Source organism: Medicago sativa, chromosome 6 (genome assembly GCF_051527215.1).
Source record: "Medicago sativa cultivar Bolivia chromosome 6, Bolivia_mono, whole genome shotgun sequence".
Classification (NCBI taxonomy): Eukaryota; Viridiplantae; Streptophyta; class Magnoliopsida; order Fabales; family Fabaceae; genus Medicago; species Medicago sativa.
In genome coordinates this window covers 39,708,373-39,729,393 of record NC_140754.1, presented here as the reverse complement: position 1 = coordinate 39,729,393, position 21,021 = coordinate 39,708,373, and the positions used below count along the sequence as shown (strand labels likewise).

Below are 21,021 nucleotides of genomic sequence, written 5' to 3'. Positions count from 1 at the left end.
GGAACACGAACTATTTCGAAAGCCTCGTTCGTATTAACGGCAGCATGATTTTGAAGCGGGTTGTCGAGAACTTGAGGAACACTATTTTCAAAAGTCAACCGTCCTCTGTCTATCAAATCCTTTACAACGTATTTCAGAGCATAGCAATCCTCAACATCGTGGCCTTGAGCGCCTTGATGGAAATCACAAGTAAGATCCTGCCGTAACCTAGGAGGCAATGGCGTAGGCGGAGGCTTTCCTGGTCTGGTGACGCAGTGGCCTTTAGCGAGTAGAGTTGGGAGTAGATCAGCATACCGCATTGGTATTGGTGGAAAATAAGTCTTGGGTCGAGGACCCTGTTGTTGCTGCTGTTGCTGTTGAGCAGGAGGTTGTTGTTGTACCTGCTGAGCAGTGGCATTAACGGGCACTGGTGGTTGACCCGGTGGCAGAGGATATTGCTGGTAGAATGGTGGGAAGAAAGGATGTTGAGAGTACTACATATATTGGTAGGGTAGAGGTAACTGAGTAGCATTCATAGGGGCGACAATAGCTGTAGACTGGTTACCAGATACCATCCCTACTTCTGATTCTTTCTTCTTATGGTGGCCATTACCATACTTCTTAGGTGCACTAGCTGAAGATTCCCCCTTTTCAAGAACAATGATACCTTCTCTGACAGCCTCCTCTAGTCGAGTCCCCATAGTAACCATGTCGGAGAAATTATTTGGAGCAGAGACTATCATTCTTTCAACATATTCCTTCTTCAAAGTTTTCAGGAATGTCTGTGTCAGTTCTTTCTCATCGAGTCGAGGAGAAACACGGGCAGCTGCCCCTCTCCATCTCTGAGCGTATTCACGAAAGGTTTCATCTGACTTCTGAGACAAAGACTTAAGAGAATCCCTATTTGGCTTCAAGCGGGTGTTAAACTCATAGTGATTTTCAAAAGCGGTAGCGAGTTCCTCAAAAGTATGGATATTGTCTTTACTTAAACCAGTGTACCAGTCTACCGCATCTTCCATCAAGCTATCCTGGAAGCAGTGGATCATCAGCGCATCATTATCTGTGTAGTTGGCCATCTTTCGGACGTACCGAATGACATGCTATGTGGACAAGAAGATCCATTGTATTTGTCAAAATCTGGCACTTTGAATTTCTTAGGAACCTCAAATCGGGACACCAGGCATAGATCACGAGCCTTAGCAGAAAAACCGTTCCCACGGCTAGCTTTGACCTCGCGGAGTTCTCCAGCCAACTCTCTCAACTGTTTTCTCATAGCCTCCATCATAGGGTCTTATCCACGCGGGGTATCAATATCGATTACCTGTTGCACAGTGTGTACAATAGGATCGGTAACAACAGTAGTCACTTGAGGCATAGAGGTAGACGTAGGAGTAAAAGTTGTCACAGGAATCTGTCCTTGATTGCCAATACCAGAAATACCAGCCGCAGTATTAGGAGCATAGAAAGCGGAGAGTCCATAAGGGCGTCCATTTGGCATAACGAACCGAGCATCAGAAACCACAGTAGACAGGGGAACAGATGGAATCACTTCAGTAGAAGCTGGAACAGATGTGGCTGGTTGTTCTTGTGCAGCCATCATAGTAGACATAGCGTCATGAGCCTTAGCCAATTCTTCTTTCATAGCAGCCAATTCGGCACGGAGCTGAGCATTTTCTTCTTCAAAGTTAACCATGTTTCTTCTCTTGTATAATCTTGTTTGATGAACTCTATCTGGTTGGTAAACCTTACGAGCACAAGCCACTTTTCAGACTGCGGCGGAAAAAACCAGGAGGCAATGAGCACGAGGGAAGTCTTTTGTGACAAATGAATGCATATGATGCATGAGATGTGTAAATGCATATGCAAAAAGATTCTTTTTATGTTATCGAAGGGTTTTAGACAAATTAGAAATTTGTAAACATTACTAAACAATTGAAACATCAAAACCAGACAAAACAATCAAACATCACAGAGTCTTACAAGATAATTCCCTTTGAAATACTAAGCCAAGGGATAGACTTTGAAATGTAAAACAATAACAACTGGAAATAACAACGGGAACAAAAATCCTCAAGCATAGGAAGTGGAAGTATCCTCAGACTCAGATTCAGACTCATAGCTGCAGTATCGGGCATAGAAGTTACGGGCCCCCTAGCCCTCTTGGAGTCCCTCATAAGCAACTTATCCTTTTCTTTAATTTCTCTCCTAGCTTTAGCCAACTCTTTCTTCAGTGTCAACACCTCATGAGTCTTCTGCTCATCCTTCCTATCCAAGGTCATGATCAAGTTCTCAGCCTCATAGTATCTAGTCTTCCACTGATGTTTCTCTCGGCTCTCCATAGCTAGATGCTCCTGATACATCTCTTGAGTAGGTGGGAGTAGAGGCAAAGGCATGATTGGAATAGATGCAGACACATATCTCATGGCGGGGTAAGGCATACCAATCTTCTTAGCTTGGTTTATCACCCATTGTGTATAGGCCTCATGAGCAACACCGGACCTTACACCCATATGCTTCACCTCTTTCTTCCGGAGTTTAGACCAAGCTTCAATGAAATCTTCTCTTATTCCTATGGGTGCATTGGAGTAGTGGAAGAAGTAAGGAGATGTAGCAAGATGGATGGGATTTTCTTTCATCGGGAAACCAAATTGTCGCAAGGCGAGCTCCGGGTTATAGTTGATTCCACCCCGGGTACCAAGAAGAGGTGCATTAAGAAACTTTCCACCACCAAGGATAATCTCTTTGACTCTAGCAGCGGGAGTGAGCCAAACCACTTCATTAGGAGTGAGGGCCATGATCCTCTGTGAAATAGTCCAATTCTCTAGATTATCATGGAAAGACTTCGGAAGGTGCGAAATAAACCACCTATAGAGGAGAGGTACACAACAAAGAATGTATCCACGACCCTTGCCGGATCGATCGTGAATAGCATGGTATGCGTCAGCTAGCAAAGTAGGAACCAGATTCTTGGAGTGGAAGATCATAATAGCATTCATGTCCACAAAGCCATCAAGATTCGGAAAGAGAATAAGCCCATAGATGAGTAGTGCAAGAATAGCCTCAAGAATGTCCTGACAAGTAGTTCTGAGGTTGGCTTTCTCAAGTAAATACTCCAAAGTGAACCCTCGGATGTGAGCCTTAGTGACAAGATTCTTGGAGACATCGGTGGTCTTGAGATAGAGATCTTTAGCAATAACCAAGGGAGTAGGAGGATACTCAAGTCCCGTGAAAGGTGTCCCCTTGGCAATTGGTAGATCCATTAAGCAAGAATAAGCCTCGAGTGTGGGCACTAACTGAAAGTCGGGAAAAGTGAAGCACCGATAGTCCCGATCATAGAATTGCACTAGAGTGTGCACAAGCTTCTCATCCACATTAGTCCGGAGAATAGTAAGTAAGGCCCCGTAACGATGTCGGAAACCAGTCGGATCCTCGATTTTGAGTGCCAAATCTCTCAAACTAACCAAATCCACTTCCTTGAACTTGTAGGATTTAGTCTTCTCCATTCCTACAATGTTTACAAATTCAATTTGTCTAAGCCCTTCGATAAATGCGTGGAAAAAGAGTTTATGCATGTATGCATGATTATGTTCAAGTACGGAGAAAACATGGTGGGTTGAAATTCAAAGTCAAGGAGTCATGGGTGGACACGGTGTCCGGTGAATCTAGGGCTTTAGGTAATAGTAACCGGGTTCTAAAAAGTTCCCAAGTTGCAACCTCTCCGACGTATATCATGGTGTCACGAGACAAACACTCGCTCCATGATCATCCGCAAGAAGGTCTAACTTGAGTGTAGCATCGCGTGACGACTAAAATTCGAGACAACACTTGGTTTAGCCTCCGCACTGCATCCTAGAAAATGGCCATGGATGGGTTTGGTTATCTACGGTTCATAGCGTAATAGAACAATTAGAAGTAAAGTGCCTAAAAGCGACAACACGCGCCGACAACATCACCCCCAAAATGCCTCAGCTATGTGGGATTGATCGCATAATCCAATACACGAGGCAACCCTCGGAATGAATTGTCGATTATATCCCCCCTAAATCCTAAGTTCACTCAGCCCGGGTGTAGGACCTTTGATATTCTCACCCCACACGTTTGCAAGAATTTAAGCATTTATTTACATAGGAAAGCAAAGAGAAGCAAGTAAAAACGAAAGCGCAAGCGTGGAAATAAAGACTAGGCGTAACTCTCGAAAGTCCCCAGTGAAGTCGCCAGCTGTTTTATCTTGGTTTTTCGGGTATCAAACATTGATTACGTTTGAACCCTTTTAACCTTTGATATCTCATTTTTTTCTTGGGAAGAGAAAAAATAAGCAAAACCCTTGAGAATCGAGGTCCGGGAGTTGTTTTCGCTACGGGAAGGTGTTAGGCACCCATAACGACTATAGTATCCTATAGGAACCGTCTTTACTTTCTACGCGCGCGCTTTATTTTTAAATGCTATTTAAGAAATGATATTTACACCTAAGAGTTTACTAAGTCAAGAATTGGAGGGAGAAGAAGGCGTTTGAATTTTTATTTTATTTGAATTGAAGGAATATCGGTTCCTTGCCTACGTACCCTTTTAAGGGATCAAATCCACCGTAGTTCTCTTCCAAAAAATGTTTTTGTTTTTGTTGATTGATTTTAAGTTTGAAAATGGGATTTTGAAGAATAAGAGAGAGGGGCCTCAAGGGCATAAGATTTGGAAAAATGTGAGGTGGAATTAGTTACTTTGCAAAAGGAGTCCAAGTATGGTTAAAATTCATTAGGATTTTGTTTAAGAAAATCAAGGGAAAATCAATGGGATTTTGATCCCAAAGTTTATTTAGAAAATGATTTGAGTGATGTTGTTCATATTTTTTGGAAAAGAGAATTTTTCTAAGTATCGCGATTCCTAAGCATACATCTAAACATACATTCCCTAAGCATACATCTAAAGTAACCATGTTATATGTGTGTATGTGTCGGTGCTTGTGTCGGTGTACATCATTAGAGTCCATTGTCCTTTACATCATTGGCCTAGATACATGCTATGGTCTTGCAAGAATTTAAAAGCGTAAAGTAAAGTACAAAATCCCTTGGCTTTACATTCTAACTTTTGCATGAATTTTAAAGTGTAAGAAAATAAAGACTAAGAATATAAGATGGAGGATGAGATGCTTATGGAATGTATGAAACATGAAGTAAAGTGGTTAGTAGCATAAGACATAATAGAATGGAAATTAAAAGCACAAGAAACACTAAAAAAAAACTTGACAAAAGATAACAAGACTCTTAACCTAAAAGTAGCAAAATATGCCTAAAGTTTACCATAACATCAAGGCAATTATATGACCTATAATCCTCACATCACGACAATGTTCTAAAGGCTTTATTACAATTAATGATATGAGAATTATAAGAACACATGCAAGTCAAGAATCATGATATATTTTAGACATATTTGGCACTTTATTTTCACAAACAAACATTCACATGACTTGTAAAACAAGCAAACACATACAATATATCCACATGCAGTAAAAAAACACTTCAAAACAGTAAGAAATTCATTACAAATTCACACTTCACAAATCAATATCATGTATCATGATTAGGGATCAAGAACATGCACTTTTCACAAATTTTTAATATAAAACATCACAAAATAGCAAGAAAAGCATCACATTATTTTCTATCAATTTTTAATATGCAAAATCATCATAAAAATATCACAAAACTAACAAGAAATATACATGGAAATTTTTTAGAATTTTAAAGGATTTTTAGACTCAAGAACATGCAAAACTTCACAAATTTTAACAAAAATAGTAAACAATTTAGCAAGAAATACCACATATATTTTCCCTCAGGTTTTTACACATAAAAATATCACAAAAATGTCAAGAAAAAGTCAAGAACATGTAGAAAATTTTTAGGAAATTTTTTATCAAAGTTTTGAACACATAGAGGTGCAATTATCAAAAGTAATGTACAAAATAGCAAGAAACAAGTAAAAAAAACGAAAATCTGTAAAGAAACAGGTCCAGGCCCAAAGAGAAATGGGTCCTGGATCATCCAAACGCATCAGGGGCGTTGGATTGATCCAGTTCGTCCTAACCCTAGATCTAACGGTGGAAAGCTTGGTCCAGAGGTGAACCAGACTGGTTCAAACGAACCGGTCCGGTTCACACTCCCTTATAAACACAGGAAGCCGGTCTAATCCTCATTTCTACACTCTTCTTTCTTTCTCTTCTCTCAAATCTAGTGAGAGAAGCTCTCACCTCTCTCTTCACCGGCGTTCTTCCCTTCGCCGTTTTCTGGAAAAGAACGGCTGAGGAAGATGAAGATTCATCGGAATCTTCATCATCACCGCCTTGAATTCCAGATTCCGGCAACACTTCAAACAAAACGGTTTGTATGGATCTAAACCCTAATCCACTTGTTTTTTCCCACAGATTACGAATATGAACTCAGTTCTTAAAAATAAACGGTGAATCTTCGTAGATCTATGTTTTAGGGTTCGGTTTAAAACTTTTTCGAATCTTTTCAAAGTTCTTTCGAAGGAAAGTGTTTCTACGTCACCGATCTATTCTGATTCACCATTTATTTGTGTTAATAGACCTTCGTTGAGCTTTTTGCGATGAAAAACGAGGAAGTTTTTGTGGTTACCAGGATTGAACTGGAGATTCGAACAAAGATCCTCCAGAAAGCTTCTGATTCTTCTGGTAAGTGTTGAACCGAAAATAAATCGGTGAAACTCTTCTTCTTCTTCACCGGTTCAAAACTTTGCTTCGATCTTTCTTCTTCTCACCTTAAACTGTGATCGTACAAATTCATCTTTTGGTGACGAATTTGTGCTTGAATTGCAGTTATTCTAGTTCGATGATGAAGATTCAAGTTCGAATCTCTGAGAACTGCGACGAATTCGCTTAATTTTGCTTCAATTTCTGGTTCTGGAAATTTAGGGTTTGATGAATGTTCTTGGTGTTTCTGGAAACAGTTACGATTTTGATCTTAATGAAAAGAGAGAGAGAATTGGATTGTGTTTGTGATGTGGCACTGAATGAATGGTGATTGTCCTGTGCATTGATGAGTTGGCTCGTATTTATAGCTGACATGTGTACTGCTGGACCAATGAGCTTGTGACATGTGGACTTGGGCTTGTTTGACTCGGCCTTGGACAAATTTTGGCTTAAGGGCCTTTGTGCAATTCTGGAAAGTTAGAGGACCAACTTGCAAAACTAAAAAAAAAAAAAGACAAAAATAAACTTGATACAAAATAAGGAGCATTCTGCAATTGTTAGAAAAAATGGGACTACTCTGCAATTTTAATAAAAGGACTAAAAACAAATTCGAAACAAAAAGGACTTAAATGCAATTTTAGAAATTTGAGGACTAAAAATGAAAAATTAAAAATAAAATTGAACTAAAATTGGTAAATTTGACTAAACGTAAAGTGAAACAAAAAATAAAATCAACAAAAGGACTAAAATGAACCAGCCACATAAATGAGGTACTTCAAAGTAACCTCTCTCTGTCAAAATTTTATGTGAAATAACCAAAATACCCCTGGGGACTAAACTGACTCAAAATGACTCAGATGCAATTTTAAAATGTTTTTTTAACAGGGAGTTAAAGCAAGAGTTTGTACAAGCAAATTAAAAGACTCAGGGGCAAAATTTTTAGAAATTAAACAGAGTTTTAACACTGGAAATGACTAAAATGCCCTTGAGGACTAAACTGACTCAAATGTAATTTTTGAAATGGACTTTAACATGAGATTGAAACAAGGACATATACAAACCAATTGAAAGGACTCAAATAATTTTCAAGGACTAAAATGGGTTTGAATGCAGGAAATGACTAAAATACCCTTTTGTTATGAATCTTGCAAATAATATTGAAATAAAATGCAGAGAAACATGCAATTGATCAGAGACAACTTCAAAATGACTTGATTATGCAAGAAAACATTTGGATGGTTTTAAATGCAAGAAAACATAGACAAATACACAGTTGAAAAGATTTTTAAAGCTAAACTGGGAGATAAAGCAGGGTAGAATATCAGTGTAAAACAACAGCAAACTGGCAATCTTTCAAGAGTAATGGACATATATCAAAGATGGAAAAACATTTTGAGCAAGTATTTTTAGGTCCAAAATTAGGGTATAACATAGGTGAATGATGTAATTGAAATATCGTTAATTTGTCCAACTATAACTTTCCATTGAAAACTCTATGGTTTGGTTATGATCTTGGTTAATCGCAAGTGGCTATGTATTAACAACACATGTAGAAAGATATGTGTGACCAATGTATGTATGAGTGCCATAACCAAGGGAGTACACTTACTCCATGAATGAAAGAATGAGTTATTACTTTGGAAAAAAAATCTATGCGTTATATCTTAGACCGGAATATTCCATAATTGTCATTTAATTATTTTGTTGGCATCTAATAATTATATATTTTATTTATTTTTCTTTTTTCAATTTCACGGACCTTGCAATAGGTTTTTTTTTTTTTGACAAAAGTAAACGATGTTCATTCATTCAAATTGATACAGTACATCGATACAATACAAATCCAAATTCGCTAAAAACCTGAAGGATGAATCTGTGAACAAACTCACAGCATCCATGTTAATAGCATAAAACGGCAAAGTATATATGCCTACAAATATGACTAACATGACTATATTCAAATCCCCGGAATACTCATGCCTCCGGATCTGCAACGTTGACGACGCCAAAGTCATTGTCATTGATCGGATCTGCACTTGCTCAAAGCTAATCTTTCAACCTAAATCAAATAAACACCGCACTAAGACGGGAAATCAAATAAACACCGCACTAAGACGGGAAATCAAAACAAATAGAGTCGTTCAGAGACGACGAAATCACAAAAACAAACGAAAGAAAACAGAAAATATGTGAAATCACTTATTTAATTAGGATAGAAGGAAAAAACAACTCAGAGGGGTGATTTTTGGGTCAAAATTGACCCTAAATCACCCCTCTGACAAGAAGAAGAATAAAGGGGTGACGGCTAGGGTTTGAGAAGGAGAGTTGCAATAGGTTTTATACTCTAAGATGTTGATAATAAAATAAAATATGGCACTAAAGAATATTATAACCAGATTGTTTTCATTTCTCTTAATTTTAATTCCTCTGTTAAATTGAAGTTTGTTCCTTGCATCGTTTCAAGTGGTCAACACAATAACATGATGTAAGATGTTTGTCTTATTCTTAGGTAAAAAAAATATTTAAAAGTCATTTTGCTTTGTAAATGATACTTACATATTCACATTCATATTTTGGAATCATATTAAGAGCAAGTATATGCTATGCTTTTGGTTCTTGAATATCCTATTTCCATCCCATATGTGGATGAATTATAGTTTGAATATCTCCCATATCTTTTGATCTACTATTTTAATATATCAAACAATGGCTAATTATTTTTTATGTTTCCATATGCAGCAGTCCGTGAGATGATTGAAGGGGACGTGGAGATGTTATTCCATCAACCAAGAGAGATATAAAGGTGTTCTTATTGTTTTCAATGTTACAAGAATTTGATTGTACAAACGGGGTTTTCTTCTTTTTAATTATGTTTTTTCGGTTAATCTTCCTATTTTCTTTCTAACTAATTTTATACTTCCCTTATAATGACACAATCTCAAAGTAAAAGATGTAGAAAGAATTAACAAAAATCATTTTATGATAATTTGTGTGCTAAGTAAAATATATTGTGTGCAACCTGCTGAGAAACAAAGTGAGGGAGAAGGAGAACAAGGAGGAAGAAGAGGGAACCACTTCGGGGAGGAGCTCTTTTGGAAGGCAATGACATTGGACTAGATAGATACTTGGATACATAAAGATAGATAATAGGAAGGAAGTCATGGTGGTTAACCCCCGACACTTTTAGAACAAGATGTTGCAACCACGCCTATAGTTGTTGTGGTATCATCGAGGGTACAAAAAGCTTATGTGAGTTTCCTGATCTTTGATTGATGATATCAAACGAATATTCACTCATGTTTCATGCACGTGAGCATGTATTTGGTTTCTGTAAATTGTGTTAGCTTTGAGAAAGATTTAATGTCCTCATCAAACACACCCCCGTAAACTTCACTCATGTTTCATCCATATTAACCTTCCATAGATTGATGAGTATGTATCACAAAACTAAGTATGTATTACGTAACTCCCTCCATGTTAAAGAAGTGCATGTATCGTCTTACCTATCTTACATTTTTATAAAGTTCGATCTTTCTATTTTTGAGGGGAATGTATGATCTTTATTTTAATTCTAATAATTTTCTCCAAGATATATCAAGAAAAACTAAACCAACATAAATGTTGAAAAGAAGTGCATGTATCATCTTACCTATCTTACATTTTTATAAAGTTCGTTACTCTTATTTTTGAGGGGAATGTATGATCTTTGTTTTAATTCTAATAATTTCCTCCAAGATATATCAAGAAAAACTAAACCAACATAAATGTTGAAAAACATACTGTTTATGAGTTACAACATTAGCGCAGTAGAAAGAGCGGACAGACGGGCACGGGAGTGCCCGTCTGGATGCTAGTGTGTGTGTGTGTATATATATATATATATATATATATATATATAATATCTCAACAGTCGCAGCGGATACAATTCAAATAACTACAACATATACATGTCATGGTCAAATACAACCTCAACTAAAAATCCTCCGAGTCCGACAAATGGACAACATCAACAAGATAAACCATAAATCAACAAGCATAAAAAGACACTACGACCTAATCAGAGCCTAAAACTACGACTCCGGACGATAACGGAGAAAGCTCCCGCTATCAAGCACTCACCACAAGCAACTACTCCTGCACAGCGTCTACCCATCCATACAGACATAGGTGGCAAAAACCACTGGGGTAAGCTTTACATTAATCATAATCAACAGATAATATTAATACTTGACATAAATAGTTCAAGGGGGATTTAGTAGATTATTTGAGTTGTCAATGTTTAAGGGGGAGTCAATGTTTGATACGTGTCTGTTAGGGTGGGGGAATGAGGGTGCGGCTTGGAGATGGAGGCGGACATTGTTTGCGTGGTAAGAGGAGTTGGTGGGGGAACTTAGGCTATTACTTCAAAATGTGACTTTGCAGGTTGACCGGGAAAATAGATGGCTTTGGAGTTTGGAATCATCTTCCACTTATATTGTTCGTAGTGCTTATAATCTTCTGAATTTTCAGCCTCATATTGATTATGTGGTGGTAGTGTCTTCTCTTTGGCATAAGGATGTCCCTCTGAAGGTTGTGTTGTTTGCTTGGTGTCTGTTTCGCGATAGGCTACCTACTAAGGACAACCTTCTTCGTCGTCGAGTTATTGATATTGATGCTCAGATGTGTGTTGGAGGGTGTAGTGCGGTGGAAACTTCTTCTCATTTATTATTACATTGTAATTTTTTTGGGTTTGTTTGGCATTTTATCTTTCGGTGGCTTGGCATTTCTACGGTTATGCCTTTTGATGCAATAGATCATTTTAATCAATTCAATTTTGTTGGTGGTGCCGCTAAGGTGCGGTGTTCAATCTTGCAGGTTATTTGGTTTGCAACCGTATGAGAAATTTGGAAAGAAAGAAATAACAGGTTATTTAATGGCAAAGAATGATCGATTATGCAGGTGGTCGATAAGATTAAGTCTCTAGCATTCATGTGGTTGTAGGCGAAATTTGCTTCTCTTCCCTTCAATTATCATGGTTTGTGGCTTAATCCGTTTATCATGCTCGGCATAGGCTAATTGTTATTTCTTTTTGTTTTGTTTTGTTTATGTTTAGCTTCTAGCTTGTAAATATTGTTTGGACACTATTTGGACTAGTTTGTTTCTTTCTTGATATACCTTATGCTAGGAAGGACTTTTTGATGTGGTATATATTCCATTTTATCCTCTTAAAAAAAATATATATCCAAACGGATGATAATGCGGTAAGAGAAAAAAATATCCAAACGGATAATTATATAATAGAATTATAATAATGTGGGTGGTTGGTAAAATATGTCTATCTACAATGAATTATTGTCGCTTTTATTTAAAAAATAAATAAATGAATTGTTGTCGCTAGTACGATGATGACTCTATAAATTGATGTAAGGAAGAAACATGCAACACAAATCTATTTAATTAACCTGTCATTTATTTTATACCATCTTTAAAAAAAATCTATTTTATACCATAATATAATGACAACTTAATAGATAACAACAAACTAATTCTAACTATAAAGTTGGATCCTCCAAAAAAAAAATATAGTTTGATTTTTTTTTTTGAACAAATTTATTTTTGCAAAAAGATTCTATTTAAATTTGAATATACACCTATATTATAGAAAATTAAAATCAACTTCTTACTTGAGCAATTTTCTGTTACAAATTCACTTTTAATATTTTTTTGGAAAATTCAGATTAAATTAAATTTATATGAACTATAAAACACAAACAAATGAATTAATTAAAAACAAAATTATACCCCATCTAAAATTAAATATAAGCAAAAAAAAAAAGTAAGTAAACATTTGATGGACGTAGACTAAATTTTTAACCACATACATTAGAATATAGCAAATACAATAGAAACAAATAATATAATTGTAGTTGTTGGTCCAAAATAAATCATGCATACGTTTGTTGATTGAGACACAAGATTTCCCAAAATAAAAAATCATGCACACATTAATGGTGGTTGGTGAAATATGTCTAGAGGAAACATTAATGATGGTTGCTAAAACTTCTTTAACATGTGCAGATTTGTACATGTTAGTGTTGGAACAAAATTAGATTTATACAATACTTTTAAAATTTTGATGATAATAAAATATTAAAAAATAATTGAATATGCTAATATATGTTTAAGTGTGTAGGACCATATGTTAAAATTTAACAAGGTCTGAACATATATGAGAGCAACAGAAGCACAAGTGGCTAAAAGACTTGGTAGAAGATTTGAAGAAAGGTCAACTATAAGTCAACATGTTGGATCAGAAGAGAAGAAGTCACCCTGAAGCTATTGAAGACCAGACTTTGTAGCATCCAGACACGTAGGGACCCAGAAGACAGGTCATCTTTGTCTTCTTCTAAGAAGGGTCACTTTCAGATAGTACAATTTGTCTACTTATGAACCATGTACTTAGTCAAATTCTAGGACATGAATAAGATAATTCTATTTGCAGAATTGAATTTCGAATGTATTTTCAAACAAAATTAATCATATCAAGCAACATTCCAATGTCTTTGATTTGATGTTTCTCAACAACTCTTAATGCATTGACACTTTTCCAACGTCTCTCAAATCTTTTCCTATATAAGGAGTTGAAGACTTGAAGAATGATAACAAGACTCTGCAAGTTTAACTATGTCATTACTCTATCAAATTCAAAAGTGCATAGACCACTTAAGAATTTCTTACTAAGTTCATATCTTAGAAAGTATAAGTCTTTAGAGTCTATTCTGTCATGTAATTGGTTGCACCTATGATTGTATATCAAGTGCAAAAACACTTTCTTACTTGTAAACCCTTAGAAGTCTCTTTCAGTTGTGATTAATCATTTGGAAGTCTCTAGCTTGTGTGCTTGATCATTGGAAGACTCTTGATTGTGTCATTGAGCAATGGTAATCAGGTCTAATTATAGTGAAAATGTCTTGGAAATACAAGGGGACTAGACTACTCCTGGATCGTAGGAGGAACCAATATATTTGATTTGTGTATGCTTCTCTGTTTCTCTCCTTTTATCTTTGTGTTTGATTTACGTTGCTGCACTCAGACTCCGAGTCAGACTCTAAACAACTTCAGACTCTGACCAGTACTAACACTTAGGAAAGTTTGAAAAAACTAACACATTTCAACTACCCTATAATCTAAAGTTTTCTCACCTTCGGTTAGAAAAATCCTTAATGTAATTATATAGAAGTGAACAAGTTAAAAAAATAAAAGGAAATTAAAAATTACTCCCTCTGTATTTTAATAGAGTTAAATAGGTTTTTGGTCTCTATAAATATATTAACTATTTATTTTAGTCACCCGAAAATTTTGTTAGACTTCTAATTCTTCAAAAATTTGCCATCGCCGCTTTTGATTCCTACTTTTTAGTCAACTCTGAAGGTGAGAGAAACACAAGAAGGGGTGGTTGAATTGTGTTGGATTTTTCTTCGTTTCTCCTAGGCTGAAACACACTAGTCAGAAGCAAATTGAGACTGTTTCTGAAGTGGTATTCAGGATCTAAATACAGCGGATAAAAATAGAGAGAGAGAAGGAAGAAAGACACAAGGCAATTATACTAGTTCCTTCCACAAACCGGAAGTAGTCCAGTCCCCCTTGTAGAAAGTTCTCAAGAGTCCTTCTGAAGAGTGTTGTGTCAACTTGGCCTCTTTTAAAATAATTTTTGATCAAGAAATTACTTAGTCTATCATACCAAGCTCTGGGAGCTTGTTTCAAGCCATATAGTGATTTCTTAAGTTTGTAAACATGGTCAGGATACTTAAGATCCTCAAAACCAGGAGGTTGCTTGACAAACACTTATTCTTCAATTACTCCATTCAGAAATGCACTCTTGACATCCATTTGATATAATATTATGCCATGATTAACTGCATAGGAAAGAAGTAACCTGATTGCTTCCAATCTTGCAACTGGAGCAAATGTTTCAGTATAATCAATGTCTTCTTGTTGATTGTAACCTTATGCAACAAGTCTTGCCTTGTTTCTGGTTACTTCACCTTGTTCATTCAGCTTGTTTCTGAATACCCATTTTATTCCAAGAATGTTCTTATGTTGAGGTTTGGGTACCAGATCCCACACATCATTCCTTTGAAACTGATTAAGCTCTTCTTGCATAGCCAGTATCTATCCATCATCTGAAAGTGCTTCATCAACTGTAGCAGGTTCAATTACTGATAACAGTCCTATCATAGACTCTTCTTGTCTGAAATATGATCTTGTTCTTCTAGGACTATCTTTGTTTCCAATGATTAGATATTCAGGATGTGAAGACTTATGCTTGAATGTATTCTTGGGTTGAATAGCCTGCTTAGAGCCATCTTGAGCTTCATCGGAAGCAACTTCATCATGTGCTTCTGAGGTTGGTTCAGCTTCTGGACTGTCTTCAGATTCAGCTATCTGATCAGGTTCTGGGGTATCTTCAGAAACTTGTATCTCTACAAAACTTTCATCTTGCTATGAAGTTTTACTTCCAGGCTCTTTGTCATCAAATTTAACGTGCATTGATTCTTCAACACAAAGTGTTTCTGAATTATACACTCTGCATGCATTTGACCTTTCAGAGTAACCTAAGAAGATTCTTCTTTGGGCCTTGGCATCAAATTTCTTTAGGTAGAGCTTGTTATTTAGAATGTAACATGTACATCCAAATTGATCAAAGTAAGAGATATTGAGTCTTCTTCCCTTAAATAGTTCATATGTTGTTTTCTCTAAGATAGGTCTGATATAGATTCTATTTTGGACATAACATGTTGTATTCACTGCTTCTGCCCCGAAATGTTTAGCTAAATTGTTTTCATGAATCATGGTTCTAGCCATTTCTCGTAAAGTTCTATTCTTTCTCTCTACAACCCCATTTTGTTGTGGAGTTCTACGAGAAGAGAATTCGTGGACAATTCCAAGTTTTTCACAAAAATTTTCAAATGGCTCATTTTCAAATTCTCCACCATGATCACTTCTGACTTTTAAAATTTTCATTTCTATTTCAGACTGTATTTGAGTGCAGAAGTTGCTGAATACATCACAAGCAACATCCTTACTTTTCAGGAATTTTACCCAAGTCCATCTGCTGTAATCATCAACAATAACTAATCCATATTTACTTCCATATAAGGATGCAGTGCTAACTGGTCCAAATAAATCAATATGGAGTAATTCTAAGGGTCTGGAGGTTGAGACAATGTCTTTTGTTTTAAAAGATGATTTCACAATCTTCCCCTTCTGGCATGCATCACAGAGTGCATCTGAATGATAGTCGATGTCTGGTAGGCCTTTGACAAGTTGTAACTTACCAAGCTTAGAGATTAATCTCCAGTTAGCATGCCCTAACCTTTTGTGCCACATCCATTTCTTATCATTCACTGACAGAAGACAAAATACCTTCTGGTCAACCAGTTCAGAGAAGTTAATTTTATAGACATTCTCAATTCTCTTTCCCTTGAATACTATGGATTTGTTTTCTTTGTTGGTTATAGTGCAGTTGGTCTTTTCAAACATCACATCATAATCATTGTCACAAAATTGACTAATGCTCAATAGGTTATGTTCAAGACCTTCTCGTACCAATGATCTTGCCAGACTGGTTGCCTCCAAACTTCACACTTCCTCCTTCTTTCATTGTGAGGGTGAGGAACATAGAATTCTCTCCTGTCATATGCCTTGAGCAACCGCTGTCTAGGTACCATGATTTTTGCTTTTCCTTTGCTCTTAGACATATCTGCAGTATTAACCAGTTATGATTTAGGAACCCATTGTTTTATGGATCCTTTTAGGTTAGTACTGGAAGTTTTACTCTTCACTTCATGTACCTTGTACTGTAAGATTGGTTGTTTCTAGTTAACCATTACTTTAGGTTTTACAACCTTTGGTTTTGTTACTCCAGAAGCACCAACTGCTCTGTTCTTCTGAACTTTAGACTTCAGGACCTCAGATTCAGATTTCAACAGACTCTGAGGAACATGTTCTAATCTCTTCAGAATCTTTATCTTTGAAGTCTTAGAGTCAGAGTTTATCATCGCCTTTGGCTTAGAGTTCTTTGGCTTTGATGTAATCTTAGCCTTAGAACTGGAAGCTTCAGGATCTGACTGAACAACAGTTTCAATCTTAGCACCTTCAGGTACAAAGAAGGTTTTCAATCCTTCCTTGATACATTCACAACATGCTTTGAGACTGATTTCATTAGGTTTCCCTCCTGAAAATCCAATCCCTTTGCCATTGTTTCTGTAAATGATGTAAATCATTGAAGCAACTTTGCTTCTGTCAATACCAAATATAATGAAATCTTCAAGAGCTATCTCATGCTTACTTAAAGACTTTCCATTACACTTTTCTTGTAGCTTCTGACAAAGATACTTGATCTTCTCTTCATAAGTTTTACAGATGAAGTCAAAGCCTCTAAGTCCTTCTTCAGAAGCTTTCAGATCCAATAGGGTTGATTCTTGTTGTTTCATCAACACAACTGATGACATGCTGTCATTACGTAATTTTTAGGACTTATTGTGACATTTTGATAGAGTTCTCATGCAAATTATATTGTTCTGGAGTGCAAAAAGCTGAAAATTGAAGTCAGTCTGAAGCAAATCGCGACACGCCAAATTCAAGCCTTGCCGCGATTTAAGAAGCGAATTTTCACATCTTCCTGTTTTGAGGAAATCGCGGCGCGCCATTATACAGCCGCAGTGCAATTTTGCAACTTCAGGCCCAAAAAAATACTGCACTCTTTGGTGAGAACAAGGGGTTACGATTTTGGAGAGCAAAGTGCGATTTTGAGACATCGGAGACAGCTAGAAGGGCGATTTCTTCAACCTTTTACCAATTCATGTATGTTTTATTTCAATCATTGATTATGCTATTTGTAAACTCGATTATGAGTAGCTAAATCTCTTAGAGATTAGGTCCTAGATGAATCTTTGTAACCCTAATTGACACATGTTGTTGTGAAACTCTATTTTGTTTATGAATTCAATTCTAGTTTATTCAATTCAATTGTTCTTAATGCTTTTTATATCTTGATCACATATAACCTGATTTTGTGAGAACGAATGACCACTGACCATGGCTTTCGACTTAGACCTAATTGAATTGTTCTAATAAACAGGGTTAGTCTAGGAATCGATAATCGTTTGTTAGTGATAATAGGTTAACGTTCGGTAAAACCTTCAAGAATTATTAGACCACCCAAGGGATTGGGGGCTGTAATTTGAGAAGAGGGTTCTAATTCAAGGGATTGATTAGAGCTATTTTGTTAATCATCGTAAATTAGAAGAAGATTCATAACAAATAGGTGTGGTATACCAATTAGGGGAACTTAGAGGATTTGAAGGATCTGATCTCATCTCTCTCCATATTTTCTTAATCAAATCTATTTTCTTTTATTTGATTTCATAAAATCAAACCAAATCTACTGCCTAGTGGCAAACCAAAATAAACTTTACACATCCTATTTCTATAACGTAATTGAATTATTGAAGTTAAAAACAGTCCTCGTGGGATCGATATTTTTACTACTTCGATAGTATTTGGTACACTTGCCAATCGTCTATCAAGTTTTTGGCACCGTTGCCGGGGACTGTTGAATTATTTCAACAAGGCAATTACGTTATAATTTAGGATTTCTGCAATTTAATTTTCTGTTTTTATTTTATTTTTCTGTTATTTTAGTATTCATTGATTACTCTGCATTGTGCAGTGCTAATAAGGTATTTTGCTGTTTATGCGAGGTAAGGTGAGCGCTGACGATCTCGAATTCAATCCAGAAATTGAAAGGACTGCTAGAGCACTCTGAAAAGCTGTCCGGTTGCAAAGGTTTTCTCATTCCGTTCCACCGGGTGTTCGAGAACAAATACCGGAGCAAATCTCTCTTGAATCTGAAACATCTGCTATCATGGGAGACCAAGTACCACCGAGACCTAAGCTAGGAGACTATGGGTTAGCAACTCATCGCGGTCAACTGACCCATACTTTTCAACCAGCTAACCCCGTTGCTTTTGACATCAAGACCACCGTTCTCAACGGTTTGAGGGACAAACAATTCGATGGGACTGAAGCTATGAGTCCACATGAACACTTGAGCCGCTTTGCTGACACTTGTGAGTTATGTGTGCAACCAGCCACCGTGACTGAAGCACAAAAGAAACTAAGGCTATTTCCTTTCACCTTGACGGGAAGAGTAAAAGATTGGTTGCTAATAATACCCAACGGGACTGTCCAAACATGGGAAGAATTAGAGCTGAAGTTCTTAGAGAAATATTTCCCTATGTCTAAATATTGGGAAAAGAAGAAGGAGATCTCTAACTTCAAGCAAAGGGAGAATGAGTCATTATATGATGCTTGGGAGCGATTCAACTTGCTTCTTAAGAGATGCCCTAATCATGAATTCACGGAGAAACAATACCTCCAAATCTTCACAGAGGGGGTAACGCCAAACACTAGGATGTTCTTAGATGCTTCCGCGGGAGGTAATCTCAAGAGCAAAACTGATCATGAAGTCCAAGCTTTGATAGAAAACATGGCTGGAAATGAGTATCGTGTTGAAGCTAAGAAGAAAGAAAGAGGAGTGTTTGGGGTGAGTGAACAAACTGCTATCTTAGCCAACCAAGCAGCCATGAACAAGCAAATAGAGGCTCTAACTAAGGAGTTTCAAGGCTTCACTTTGGCTCACAAGCAACAACAAGTAGCTGCAATCAAGTGTGACTTATGTGGTGAGGAACATCCCAATGGTGAATGTGTGCCCGAAGGATCTAGTGAGGAAGCTAACTACATGGGAGGATATCAGAGGCAAAATCAATACTACACTCTAGGAATCAATAAGCATCCCAATCTAAGCTACTCAAATAACAACGCTTTGAACTCTCAGATGCTTGCTCCTCCACAACAACAACAAAGAAAGCCTTCAGCTCTTGAGGAAACTATGATGAACTTTATGAAGATGACTCAAGGAAACTTTGAAGAGATGAAGAATTGTCAAGAAGCTGAAAGAAAGAACAATGAAGCTTCCAGGAAGATGCTTGAAACTCAGTTGGGGCAATTAGCTAAGCAATTGGCTGAACAAAACAAAGGTGGATTCTCAGGTAACACTAAAGAAAACCCTAAGAATGAGTCTTGTAATGCTATTGAATTGAGGAGCAAAAAGGTTTTGACACCTTTAGTTCTAAAAGCTCCACAGAAGGTTGATGATGTAGTAGTTGAGATGGAGGAAGATGGTGAAGTTGAAAAGAATAATGAGGGTGTAGTTGAAAAAGAAAATGATCATGGAGTAGTTGAAAACGAAAGGAAGAAAAAAATAGAGGGAGAAAAAAGTGAGAAGTTAATAGATGAGGATTCAATCTTGAGGAAGTCGAAGAGTCAAATCTTGAAAGATGGAGATAAACCACAAGTTGTTCCATCATATGTGAAGCTTCCATACCCTCACTTAGCCAAGAAAAAAGAAAAGGATGAAGGTCAATTCAAGAAGTTCATGCAACTTTTCTCACAACTTCAGGTGAATATTCCTTTCGGTGAAGCTCTCGATCAAATGTCGTTGTATGCTAAGTTCATGAAAGACTTGTTGACTAAAAGAAGGAAGCCTAAGGATGATGAGAACATAGCACTTTCAGAGAATTGTAGTGCTATTCTCCAAAAGAAGTTGCCACCTAAGCTGAAGGATCCTGGTGCTTTTACTATCCCTTGTTCCATTGGACCGGTAGACATTGGTAGAGCTTTATGTGACTTGGGAGCAAGTATCAACTTGATGCCTCTTTCAATGATGAAGAAGCTTAAGTGTGGGGAACCAAAACCAACAAGAATGACCATTACTTTAGCTGATCGGTCAATCTCTTATCCTTTCGGTGTGCTTGAAGATGTGCTCGTCAAAGTTAATGATTTGGTGTTTCCGGTAGATTTTGTGATCTTAGATATGGTTGAAGATGAAGAAATGCCACTCATTCTAGGAAGACCTTTCCTTGCAACTGGTCGTGCTTTGATTGATATTGAGAAAGGAGAGCTAATGTTGAGATTCCATAAGGAGCAAGTCGTGTTTAATATATTTGAGGCAATGAAGCACAAAGATGAAAATCCAAAGTGTTACCGGATTGACGTTGTTGAAGAAATAGTTGAAGATGACTCTTGTGTACCTCAACCAACACAACCTCTTGAACGTGAAATTATGAATTCTATAGCAAGTTGTGATGCTGATGAAGATCTTGAAGTAAGTGATTGTGTCAAGCAACTTGAAGCAAGCAAGCAAGAGTTGGGACCAGTAAAAATTGAAGAATTAATGGGAAAGTACTCTATGGATGTTCCTACTTTGAGTGGAGAAGGAGAGAAAAATC

The 21,021-nt window shown here is 36.8% G+C and overlaps 1 long non-coding RNA gene and 1 other non-coding gene across 2 annotated transcripts; one reads left to right on the top strand and one right to left on the bottom strand.

The window, feature by feature from the left end:
* Window positions 1–9,251: 9,251 nt before the first annotated feature.
* LOC146915077 (uncharacterized) lies at window positions 9,252–10,238 on the top strand. Its single transcript, XR_015013239.1, has 2 exons — window positions 9,252–9,491; window positions 9,724–10,238. It is a non-coding gene; the product is annotated as an uncharacterized LOC146915077 (long non-coding RNA).
* An 8,745-nt stretch (window positions 10,239–18,983) lies between these two features.
* Window positions 18,984–19,090, bottom strand: LOC146915076 (small nucleolar RNA R71). Its single transcript, XR_015017226.1, has one exon. It is a non-coding gene; the product is annotated as a small nucleolar RNA R71 (small nucleolar RNA).
* Between the last annotated feature and the right edge of the window lie 1,931 nt (window positions 19,091–21,021).